Raw genomic sequence first — 12,887 nt, 5'->3', positions numbered from 1 at the left:
CAAACCTTCTTAGTGCTGTAATACTGTTTTTACTGAGACACAGGTCTCAACTCCTTTCCTTTAATTTAATGTGTTTTGTTATAAACATCTGCTGGACAATACCAAGACTGTGGTAAAAATCAATACCAGAAATCAACACTGCAGATGATGAAAATGTATGAAACTGCACAATGCATTCAAACACATGGAAGTGATTTGTTTTAATATTACAACATATGCAGTAGTTGCAGCAAGAAAGTGTATACAGAGGATCCCTACCTCAAGCTACAGTTTTTTAGTGTGGTGTGGTTGACTTTTTTGTCCAGCATCAGCTCCTTTACTTTGGAGATGTTTCACATTGTCTGGACACTGGGTTACACCCCTCCCCAGAGACTAACTGAAGTCAGGGCTGGGAAAGTGCTGAACAGCACAATTGTCATTTATGAAAAATGGAGACACAGACGAGAGGGGGGCAGAAATAGCAGGGGGGCTCACACACAGTAAAAAGAGTGGCACATGTTGGCTTTCAGGGGTGTCCCTGTGTTTCTGGCCAGCCAAACCACTATCAATCATCAGTGTGTCCTTTGTGTCAGGAGCTGTCTTCACACACTGACCCCTCCCCCTGAGCATGAGACATCACAGACAGGCAGGAGGTGCAAGGGAGTGGTGGTCAGAGTTGCAATACTCAAGGGGGGGTGAGGCTGTTTTCACACTGTATTTCTTATCGAGGTCATGAGATAATAGATATAGAGTACAGTCACTGTGAGTGTGACAGGAGGTCAGAAGACTGCAGCATAATAACATAATAGCATGCTAGCCTACTTACTGCTGTTCTTAAGGTATTCTCAGAATTCTCAAAAACTCTTCAGGATTTAACAATATTCTGTCTCCTGAATGACATTTTCCCCCCTAATTTTGTTTTGTTTTGTTTCTTAATCCATTAAAATATGTTTTGCCCAGTTGAAGAATGTAACTAACTGATGAAAGCTAACATCCAGGTGAAGATTTCATTCTCTTTAGAACTTTGATATTACAGCCATCTAGCTAAAGATCTTGATAATGTAATATAATTGTTAGCATGTGTTTTTTTTGTTAATAAATGGCTGTGTGTAAATGGAAGACCAGCATATTTGTGGGATATATTGTTTTGGTTGCTGCTTCTTGTCTACTTTCGGGAGCTAATATTACAAGCAGAGACATATCAGAAACTGCTCAGGGCACCAAGATGCACATTGTTAATTCTGTTTACAGGGCTTTTTCACGAAATACATTTTAGCACTGAAAAGCACCGGAATAAATTAACTGTGCTCAGTGGAACTTTGCTGTAATAAAGAAAGGTTTTGTTTACATGCAGTATTCCTCACCCAAACTCATTCTGTGTATCTTTGAGTTCTAACAAATGTGTTGAATGCATTTGTAGGGCTGTGTTTTAATTTTTTAAATCATACATTATTTACATCCAAGGAATACATTGCAACGAGTCATCTTCATTGTCTTTGCTGGTGCTGGTAGTATATCACCACTGCCAACTATCACACTGTGAAATGGCATGACAGGACGTATGCCAACACATTTCTACGTTACAGTCAAAATGGTGACTAACTTGTGAATACATTGTTACATAGTGCTACGAGTGGTCAAACACTCCACAGTGTACCTTTAAAACCTGGTATCATGGCAGTTTGTGATGAAGTGATCTTTCTTTTCCTTTTGCACTATTTTTAATAATCAACTATTTTAGGCTAGGTTTTAGGTTATTTTCAGGCTAACTGCATATTGGCAGCTGCATTAGCAACAGATCTATCTGTCCACCAGGAAACTCTAAAAATGACCTTGGTATATATTATATTTCATAACAAATACATTTGACCTTTAATGATGGCTACATTTTATGTTCTTCAGTTCCATGGTCCTGGTATTGTCCATGCAGGCTCTCTGTCACATTTTGATGGCTTACTGATACACTTGATTAGAACAGAGCCATCATTAATGTTTTGAGAAACACCTGTGATTTTCCACAATTTTCCTCAGTCAAAAATTTCTGCTGTGAAAAAAGGTCTATTAGTTCTACAGTTCAAGCAGCAGAGAAAAGAGGATAGCCTACTGTTTCACAGGTTAGGTTATGACATGAATCTGTGTTCTGCAGGTCAGGGAATAAGATTCACATTGTGACAATAATAACTCATGTCTCGGGAAGGGAAAACCAAAAAAGGGATAAAATCATTTAAAAAAGATTATTTTATCCCTTTTTTGATTTTCCCTTCTTTTTTTCTTTTTCTAGTTCTCATCTTGTTAGTTAAATTTTCCAAACTGCTGTGAGCCATTAACATTAAATAAATACGTTGTGTAAAGTTTTAGTTTTTATCAGGTTAAAAAGGCCATCAACATAAAATCTAGACCTTGGTGACCTTTTGTCTATAATGAATACAAAACCTAGATAGGTACATTACCACTGACATATTAACTATTACCTTGGATTTTGATTTTAATTATTGTTAGCAATTCCCATTTAATGATAACGTGGGTAACCACCATCCCATACAATATGGTACATTCATAAGCCATGTATTTACTGATGGTAAATACATGGCTGGTTCAATCGATAACGGTGTCAATTTTTGGTGAAAACTCTATGTAAAAACAATGAATTGAAGGCAAACAAAAGTGGAGTAAAAGGAGCTCCTGGTTAAAATATCCCGAATGTTAAGAATTCATCAAGTTGAGCATTCTCACCAAGTTAATAATAAATAGCCAAAAGAACATTTTGGCCACTCCAACTGTCATCTCCTAAAAAAGCTCCCTATCCTCTGGTGTTATCTGTGAGAGGGCGAGTGGTGAGGAGAAGGAAAACATCTTGATTCCTCCAACGCAGAAGCCTCACCCCATGGTGAGCTGCAGAATGGAGTGGTGGCATCATTCCATGCATTATTCAGGAGTGTAAATTAACCCTGAGTAGGGATACTCCATCAATCAAGGGGGGCTGCCATAACAGGGTGCCGGCTGAGGGCACGCAGGAGTGAAGGGGGAGTGTGGATGGAGGGTGGAATACTGCTAGTGACGGCTGGTGTAGCTGGTGGTCTGTCAGATGGAGTGAAATGGAGAGTGATTCCGAAGTCACTACTAGAGTTAGCCACCCACTATTTCAACAGGTGGCCCGACAGTCATGTGTGGCATGTGGACAGGCTCAGGCAGAAGCGCAACAGAACAAATACTGTCTGAGCCTGAGTGGGAGCAAAACAAGTAGACAAGGACTTAAGGGTTAAAGGTGTTTACACTTTAGAAAAATAGTTTACAGTCAGTCATGTGCACATGAATAGGGTCTGTTTTTATATGCTCTGTCTCCAACTATTATGACAAACTAGTCCCAGTACATAAAAAACTTACATTTACATATACTTTCTGTATTAAACCCCAAAAGTCTTCCTGAGAAAAAAAAACTATTTAGTTAATTGGAAGCAGGGCCAGTTCCTGCCTTTTTTGGGGTACTAAGTGACATATGAAATCCCCCACCCCTTTACCCCAAAGCACAAATTGTGCTGTATTTGAATCTTCAGTGCTACTGATGCTTTAAGTGTCTAAGGTTCTGTAGTGTAATATAACCATATTACCATAAGTAAGTAGTGAGTGGTTAATGACAACTGGTAATAAGTACTGAGTTGTTAAAGAATCTAATCAAAATGTAAATGAATCATAAATGAATGGTTAAAACATATACTACTCTGCACTATTTGATTAAACATGCGCCTATTGATCGAACTGATGATTAAACTACTGTATTGTTTAAACTTGAAATACAATGTAACCACAAATGTAAGAGTGAAATTGTGTAACCAAATATACCACACTTTTATTATTTGTAAAATGCAGTACAAAGAGTGATCAAAGCTAATGGGTGAATTCAGTAGGAAACTTGTATAAAAAGCTAAGGCCAGAGTCACTATGAGATAATGGTGTATTCTGAGGAAAGTGCCTGTTTTTTTTAAATAACCAAACTCAGAGGGCAAAAGCTATTGGTGTGAGGAATGGCAGGGCACGGCCAGGTGCATCGGAAAGCTCAGGACTTTCCAAGGAAAAATACCCATGTCAGCAGAAGTGAGGAAGAGTAATGATTGGTTGAGACCAAGAGGCCATGCCCAGTTTTTTAGGCTTAAAAGAAGACATCAAATGTTTAGATCAGATCAGATGTTCATGGACATTGTATGTGTATGATCTCAGCTCTTACTGCCGGCAATAAAAGCTCAACTGCACTCAGCTTTTGAGGACTCCTGGAGATTATTTCCTTCTTATTGGTGACTTTTTGAAACTCTGAAAAACTTTTTCGAATAAACAAAGAAGAAGAAGTTGAGACACGACAGTTCTGATCTGGAATGCGTCACAAGATGGCACTAAAATTAAAAATTGAGTTTCAAAGATCATTTGACCTTGGAAATAGCAGTTAACTATCTCACCAAAAGTTTCCATTTCCATGTTCATATTTTAATTTTGACTGACTGGAAGACAAATTGATGTTAAAACAATGCAAAAAGTAGTGTGACGGGAGGTTGGATGGATGTACGAAATTACTTTGAGGCTAACCTGACGTGCCAGATTGTCTGTTACACAAGTTTACCTGAGAAACTGTTTGGAAAAGGATAGGCCCTTTCAAAAAAAATACTGGGCAGATTATTGGATGACCCAGCTGTGATAGGGGAGTGCTACCACCAGTGGAGTCAGTCGCTAAAGTAAACTCTTCCAAAGTTAATCAGGAGAAGAGCGAAAACACCTTTTACATCGAGAATAACTGTCAATGCAATTCAATCCATCTACTGTAGTAGTTGTTGCGATTTTTCCAACCCAATCTCGCCAATGTTGGCAACGTATGTTCCAGCAAACATGGATATGTTGATACTTTACATTGTTTTATGTTGCAACTCTATGTTTCTGTAAGTTCAATTTTCACTTTTATGCCATAACACTGTGTTTATGGTCTGGTTAGGTTTAGGCACAAATACCACTTGGTTAGGATTTGGAAAAGATCAGATTTGGGCCTAAAATATTGCCCCACACATGCCGTGTTTCGCAAATACAAGCATGGCTGGAAATTGTCCTGAGATCCACTGGAATATATCTAGTGGTGTCACACTTACAAATGTTAAAAATGCCGTGGTCCATGGCGTTATATCTACATCTACTTTGTATCTCTATATCAGTATTATGTTTATGTATTTACATGTAATGAACTCTGTCATCACACATGTTTGTATATAAGAATAAACGTGTTTTCTCTCTTACTTTGAATACTTTCACTTGATAAGGTTTCACTTAAAGAAAATCTTTTTGCCCCTTTCTCCATTAATGTATTCATTCCTTCACTCTCCTGTGAGAAACAGGAAAATGTTTTATTGATTGCACAATTTCCCTGTGTGGACATTTCTTCAGGCATTTTTGCACCTTCTTTGCAATTTTGGAGGGAGAGTGTTTTTTTTTTTGCTCTGTAAAAGAACTGGGTAGGCAGCCAGGATAGACGAGCTAAAGCACCGAGTTTGTTGGATTATAATGCTGAGCAGAGCGCTCATGATGATGTTTGGAGGTATACTACTGTCCAGAAACAGGACGGTGTCTTCCAACAGAGCTTCACTTAATCTAAAAAAATAAGCTTACTTTTTCACCGTTCTGTAGTGAAGGAAATTAAGTTCTCTCAGAGGAACACTAAACTACACTCCTGTGTATGCGCCACATTACAGATTCAAAGCATTATTCAATAGAAAGAAAGGCTATTAACTTTGCTGCTTTCTGGGATGTGTTCCAAGTCAGATCAGGATTCTGGTATGGTTAAATCCCCATAAGGGTTCCTGAGACGAGGCTGGTGCTTTCTTCCCGTCGACGAGCCGAGGACACGGGCATAATGACGTTAGGCACAGTGGTCCTGTTTAGACGGCTGTTTGTTTAACAGCATATTCATTGGCTGTTTGCTGATAAAACTGGCAGGAAAGCTCTGGAAGCCGGTGCTGATAAATCGCTGTGGAGTTTTCCTGGTGATGTCTATTGTTTGGTTCTCCTCGCTGGCACAACGCATGTCAGGATGGCTAAATTGACTTTGAGAAACAGGACGAGGTTGGTGTCAATGAACAGTCAGTGGCTCCCTGCGACATCTTCTGCAGCTGGAATCTGCTTTATATGGAAATAAAGGGAAAGGGGAAAATATTGCTGCAGTCTCCCATTCATACACCTGATCTTAACACACTTGTTGTGTTATAAATCCAGACAACTAGCGGACATCTTCATGATTAAACTAGAGAAAGAGCAAAGTAAAAAAAAAAGGCTGTTCTCTTTTTTGTGCCCTGAGAAAAAAGACAATGATGGCAATTATGATCAGCGCTATCTGCACCCGCGCTACTGACATCAGCTGTTTGATTAAGCATCTCCTCCGCTCATGGCCTACATCTGCCCTCATTTCTCTATTTGATGTATTTTCCTTTCTCATTGTTCTTCTAAGGCGGAAAATAAAAGAAGACACCAAGACAAATTTCCTCTGGGACCTAGAATCATCTTTCATGGATTCTGTGGGTGGCTATCTTCCTCTGTGACTGGGAATTTTCAACAACTGTTATTGTCCCACATCAATACCAATTCCTACTTGTTCAGATAAAATTGGCATTCATGGTGTGTCAGTCGATTGTGTTCTTTGCTTTTTTGATTGATCTCCATCCACAACCCATCTTTCTAACCTTCAGGTTTCTCGTTAGGTTTAAGACACGAGTGGCCATAACACCCCTAGCATTCCAATAGTAACAGGATACAATGGCATTACCTTATTCCACGGCAGTCTGTGAAGCGTGCACATTTTATAAATCCATTTAAAGGTTGTGATGATCCATTCACAAAGCAAACTTAAAGGTATTCCACCGATTTTACACCTGAAGTTCAGTTTAGTTTCAGTCTGTTCATCCTGCTGCCATCTGGCAAAAGATACAGAAGTATCAGACTACAGAACAGCTTCTTTCCTCAGATTGGGTGGCTCCTGAAGTCATCCACACTTTAAACCATGAATAGTTTTTTTTTTGTATATCTAGCTTAGAGAATTACAAACAGAATCTTGAATCTTAGTCGTCGCTGTTACTCAGCTGGTGATAACTGTATTATAATGTCTCCCTGATGCCTTCAAAAATAACCCTAATGATGTTGAACTAGGACCCACGGACTGATTTTTTTCAAAATGTGTTTCCTGCAAGTCCACCAACTTTTTGGAGGTGCAATATCAAATTGCTAAATATCTGGGAAATATTAAATATCTGAGACACTGTGGGTAATATATCGCTTGATTGTACCCTAGAATAAAAAAAAATAAAATAAAAAAAATACAGCCTGAGAGTGAGCATGACTGCACACCACACTCTGAGTTTTGAACAGAGCCTCTGAGACCAACAGAGGTCAGTTGGATGACAGGGGATTCGGTACCGGGGAGATTTACAGCGGCTTCGACCAGGACTATGACTTGTGTGAGGAGAAGACACAGCAGGCAGAGAAACGGACATCAGTGCAATGTTTATATTTTGAATGAACTGAGGATTAATTTTGGCTAAAACTGAGATGATTAAGGAGAGACAAAACCAAGTGTGTTGGTGGGTTTTACTTGGTCCATGTTTTTAATGACGTGTGTTATATGATGACTTAACGAGGCATAAAAGCTCATCTTAGGTAAAAGAGAGAAAGTTGAATTCGGAAGGTGTATGGTTGTATTTCTCTGTTTAGTAAGGAAAATAGATTTAATTGTATTTCCTTTTTTTCCATTGTGTGAGTTTATTTTTGTCCATTTATTACACTAAAAGCTAAGAAAGCTTGTGAAGTTAGCATGCTAATCAGCAAGCCCTGGCCTGTCCTGTAGGCAAGCAGACTCACAGCTTACATGCATCTCCAACTGAAACTACGGGGATATCAGACTATCACCTTTTGTAGTACAAAGTACTATTAGGAGACAGGACAGCCTGAGACTAGCTAGTTAGCATGCTAACTTCAGTAGATATCTCTGAAAACCAGTATATAGAAGTCTTTGACGTAATGTCAACACTGTTATTTCCTTACACTCTGTTGACAATGTTAGTTCTGGCCATGTCTTACAAATTGCTCCTTTAAGAGATAATGGTTTTCAAATTAATGTTACTGTTAAAAGCCGTAAATGGAAGGGAGACATAAAACTGCTCCACTAAAACTGCAGATGGTTGCTAAAGTCAGGCAACAATTAAAAACAGCTGAGACACAGAAACATTGGAGGAGCTTCAGTCACACTGAAGCTTGAGGATGAGCTGCCCTGTCCTCTGTCAAAGCCAACAGTCATGTTTTAAGTTCTCATCGCAGCATCAGTCTACAGGCAAGACCAGGAGCGAGGTGTTAGCTGAGTGGATGGGTCCAATCCCAGGCTTCCATCTGGCCAGGCCTCCATCTGATTACACTGCAACCAGCTGGTGACGGCGTTTAGCAAGTGTCTCACTCTTGCAGGGTTTAAGAAGTTCTTAATTGTTGCATTTAATTGTTTTGCATTTACTGTAATTCATGCCTACAGCATGTTACACAGCAAGCAGGTGTGATCCACTCAAGGACCTTGATTGTAGTGCTTTTATAATATTATCCCAAGAAACTATCACACACTAAGTTATGTGGTTGATATGATGATGACATGTTCACATACACATTACAAAAGAATGTGCACATACTTTTTTATGGTTTGGTCTGGCTCCAACTTAGCTCTGTCACAACTTAGTGGCAAATTGTATTGTGATATTTTAGAAAATAGTGCTTTTCCAACTTTGTATCAACGGTGTGTGTTTGTTCCTCTTGTTTGGTGTCCATGTGAACACAACCTGCCTCATAAAGAAATGGTTTTCCCAGTTCAGTGTGGGCTACCTTGTTGGGCCAGCACAGAGCCCTGACCTCAGACTCACAGAACACTTTGGGATGAACTGGAGTGTGGACTGTGATGCCAAACTTATTAACCAACATCAGTGTTGGACCTCACCGGTGCTTCTTTGAGACAACAGAGAGCTGTCACCCTGCTTCTTGTGTTGGCTGTGTAGGCCATACACTTCACTGATAAACCAGAGGATTATACTGAATTACATGCAATAATTACCAGATCAAAGTTCTGGGTTCACTTCTCTGACCGTCCACATGAACGCTCCCTCACTCTTGATCACCTATGCATGCACACCTTACATTTTTTTCTGTCTTTCTCCTCTTCTCTCTCTTTCTTTGACACATTGGTTAAATTATCTTGATCTTAGCTGTTGTTATCATTGAATTTAATTCGGCAAAGCTGGACAGCCTTCAACCCACTTCCAACCCTGATGGGTGGAGGACGGCAGTGAAGGAGGGTCATCTGACATGCATTGACCCTTTCGGGCATAGCAGGAGCAAATCCCTGCAGGCAGACAGAGATTCCTCAACAGCAATGAAGGCTTGCCTCCACACTGCCTTTGTTTGTGAACCAAGCAGTGCCGGCATAAAGCCACTCTCATATTGTATTGTGATTGAGATCCTGATCCCCCATTCATTGTGGAAAGCAATGCAATTTTTTTGCTGGAAATTACATCACAGTAAAATGTGGACTCTGTCTGGTTGAGGAGACGGAGAGGGATGCTCGCTAGGAAGGGCTGACTGAGTCGCGGTTACGTTTCCACGGTAAATTTGGTGATTTTATTTTCTATACAACTTGTCAAAGACTAACTACAACAACACAATAGCTGAATGCAAACACACATGAGTTAAACTTTTTTTGCTTGACATCGCGTCACATAACCACAGCTAGTCAACAGCGGGAGCTGCCTGGGTCAGACACTGTTTTCAGGGTGGAAGTGTGATGAAGAGTCGGTAGGACAAAAAGCTTGACAACAACTTTTTTACTTGGTAACGTTGCTGTAGTGGGTTGAAGTGTCAGTCATTTTTCCTTTAGTTTTAACGTCTTTATTTTGAGCACTGTGAAGAACATCAAAACATCACACCCCTGTCCTGCACTGGTGGATTACCCCTACACACAGACATAAATTCGCCTCTGTTGCAGCTCTGTTTCTATCTTGGATAGAGGTGTAGTGGAAGGTGTCCCGGAATAACGGCGCAATATTCCCACCTTGAAAAAGCAGTGTGAATGGTGTTCCCACCATGTGTTAGAGTGAAACGAGCAGAGTGGATTGATATAGTTAAAGATTAATGTTCATGGTTTTGGAATCACATTGTGTCACAGCCTGCTACTCCAGTACTCTTCCTCACCTCACCTCTGCTCCTACCTGCCAGCCAGCAGGCCACACCCACCTCGTTGCCTGACTCACCCCACCTGGACTCTCAGCCCTGCAGCTCATCTGCAGTCAGCCAGTATAAAGACTCCTCTGGCGCACTCACTCAGAGCCAGATTGTTCTTTGCCTTCATGACAGACTTTCCAGTGTTTTTCCTTGGACGGATTTCCCTGCCGCTCTGGAGTATCGATTCACTCGGCGGTTTTCCTGCTAGCGGATTATTTCCTGTTTCCGTGCTGCTGGTCTCGTGAGTTAAGACTTTCTACAAACTGTGTCCTGCCATTGGGTCCAAACCCGAGCTGCTACACATCAACTATCACGTAAGTTTACATAACACTTTTGTCTTCAGTTTTTTGACCAAAATTTCATAATGAAGTCTCGTGAAGGCCAGATAGTGGCAGCCTCTCTCTCCCCTTTTTTTTTTTTTTTGTCTCTCCCTTTCTCTCTCTCTTCTCCCTCTCTCTCTGGCAGGCTGGAGCATGATGCGGGTGCAGAGCGCACAGGTGCAGCCACTCATCAATCAGCTGATTGATCCGTGCAGCGTGGAGGGGAGTGACTTCATTCATTCACCTGCCACCATAAGAACCAGGCGCTCTCCACAACCCGACACCGGACCGTAAAACAACTAACGGTTAGTTCTTTGATGTTCTAGTTCTAGCCTTGTGTTCTGTGTGAAACCGTTTTTTGACTCCTGTCTCCAGTTTCCCCTTCCCGCCTGCACTCCTGGACCCGCCGGTTCTCCCGTTTCCTCTGCCGAGGCTTCCTCCAGCTCTCCGGATCAGCACACCCGCTCTCCCCTGGAAAGCTGCACCTGTCCGCTGCCATCTCCACCCGGCCGCAACACATAATCTCCGCCTGCCTTCCCCTTCCAGCCCTGCATCCAGACGCAGCCAAGCCCGCTCTCTCGTCTTGTATGGTAGTAGTGATATCCCATTCCTGTCTAGTTCATTTGTAGACAGCGTTTTTTGTTATACTTTTTTTTTTTTTTTTTTTAGCTGTATCCTGATTTTCTGTTTGTACAGAGTCTGTTTAGTTTGCGTTATTCCCCGCCAGCCCTTTGGGTGCCGCTACACTCCTTAGTTCGTGCTTTTGTAATGGTGAAGCCTTTAATAAATTATTTTTGTTGTAGCTCATCCCAGCTGTGTGCCTCTTTTGTCTTGCGTTTGAGCCTCTATTTCTGAACCGTGACAAGCGGAGCTGATAGGTTTCACTCTAGTCTGTTTACTTCCACTGGCTCCGCTGTGTTGCGTATCTACTGCGTTGCAGCTCCAGTAGTCCGGATCCTTCCATAGCAGAAACGCAGGGCTTCTGTTTCTGCTGGATGCCGGAGCATGGCGCATCAATTCAGCACAGAGCAGACAGGAAGTCACACCGAAGCAACATAACATCCAGTTAATTTTCATCATAAAAGACTTCTCGTTGACACAGCACAAATCTCAAAGAGACAAATCCAAGCACTTCTAATCCTTTGGTTGGGAACACATACGTATAACTGCAGTCGCACATGATTTTGTAATTCTCGCCGGAACTCCTCAGTCACACAACTCCAGCTGTCTGGCAGTGCGACGCCGTGCTGCACTCAAAATGGAGTCGGTGGGGGTTGAACGATGGAGCATGGAGCAAAACCGTAGCGGAGCCGTTCTGCGACGTACATGCAACCAGTGGTATTCCTGGGTCAGACATTCGACCGTCGCAGTGAAGGCCGGAGTATGCTGAACTGAAACGGGTCATGGGATAGGGGTGTGACAAATCTGCGGAGGGCATGTCGTGATTGATGGGACTCAATCATAAAGTTCACGTGCAAGTCTGCATCATTGTTTCTAACAGTCCCCATTTCCAACTGTCCAGACTAAAATGCAACAAAACAGAAGGCTGCTAAGCCAGTGCCCACTGTTGGCAACTGCATTTTAACATTTATCGGTGTGACACCACTGGATGTTTTTTAAGGCCCCAGGACTACTTATAGCAGTCTTTGTGGTGACATTAAGATATTTTTGCTGGGATATCGGAATATCTCCAACTGTGTTTGTGGCGACAAAAGGAGGTATGTAAAGCCAAAACATGATCTTTTCCTGATGCTAACAGGCGGTTTTTGTGCCTAAAACTAACCAGACCATTAACACAACATAAAAATGAACCCTAGAGAAATGTCTAGTTGCAACATAAAGAAAATGTTTTGCAGAAACATTATCAGCATTTATTGTGACAACTGGGTTGAGGATTTGTAATTTAGCATGTCGGTCCTACATTTATTGTCTACATCAACACATTTACTTTCAATAAACAACCAGGATGTGGATCATTAGGCTGTTTTAAACTGGTGCACAAATGACTACATGTACCGCATAACATTACACTCCTTTCATTGTGTTGTTGTTCATTCAGGCCGGTACTCTGATCTCATGCTTATGTGACTGGCCACTGCCACATGACGGTGGGTTGTTTGACTCCGAAGTTGATTTGGTTTCAACTTTTTTGACAAAGCCAGCTGCATTTTTTTTCTCCTAGCATCCCTTGTGCTTGAGACTACCTTCATTCAATTGGATAGGAGGACTAGCGTTTTAGCTACAACACCTTGTTTGGTCTGAGTGAGGCCTTAGGGACTCTAAAACTCTGGTTTAGTGTAATGCTAGTCAAAAAGTTAT

General features: G+C 41.4%; 1 long non-coding RNA gene across 1 annotated transcript; it reads left to right on the top strand.

Moving 5' to 3' along the window:
* The first annotated feature begins 10,392 nt into the window (after positions 1–10,392).
* Positions 10,393–11,375, top strand: LOC311271525. The gene is made up of 3 exons (XR_014624433.1): positions 10,393–10,562; positions 10,714–10,873; positions 10,944–11,375. It is a non-coding gene; the product is annotated as an uncharacterized lncRNA (long non-coding RNA).
* The last annotated feature ends 1,512 nt before the right edge of the window (positions 11,376–12,887 follow it).

The sequence above is a fragment of the Pagrus pagrus genome, assembly GCF_965226575.1.
Source record: "Pagrus pagrus genome assembly, chromosome: 16".
Lineage (NCBI taxonomy): Eukaryota > Metazoa > Chordata > Actinopteri > Spariformes > Sparidae > Pagrus > Pagrus pagrus.
The sequence above is the reverse complement of the archived record's forward strand: the minus strand, read 5'-3'. Positions and strand labels throughout refer to the sequence as shown.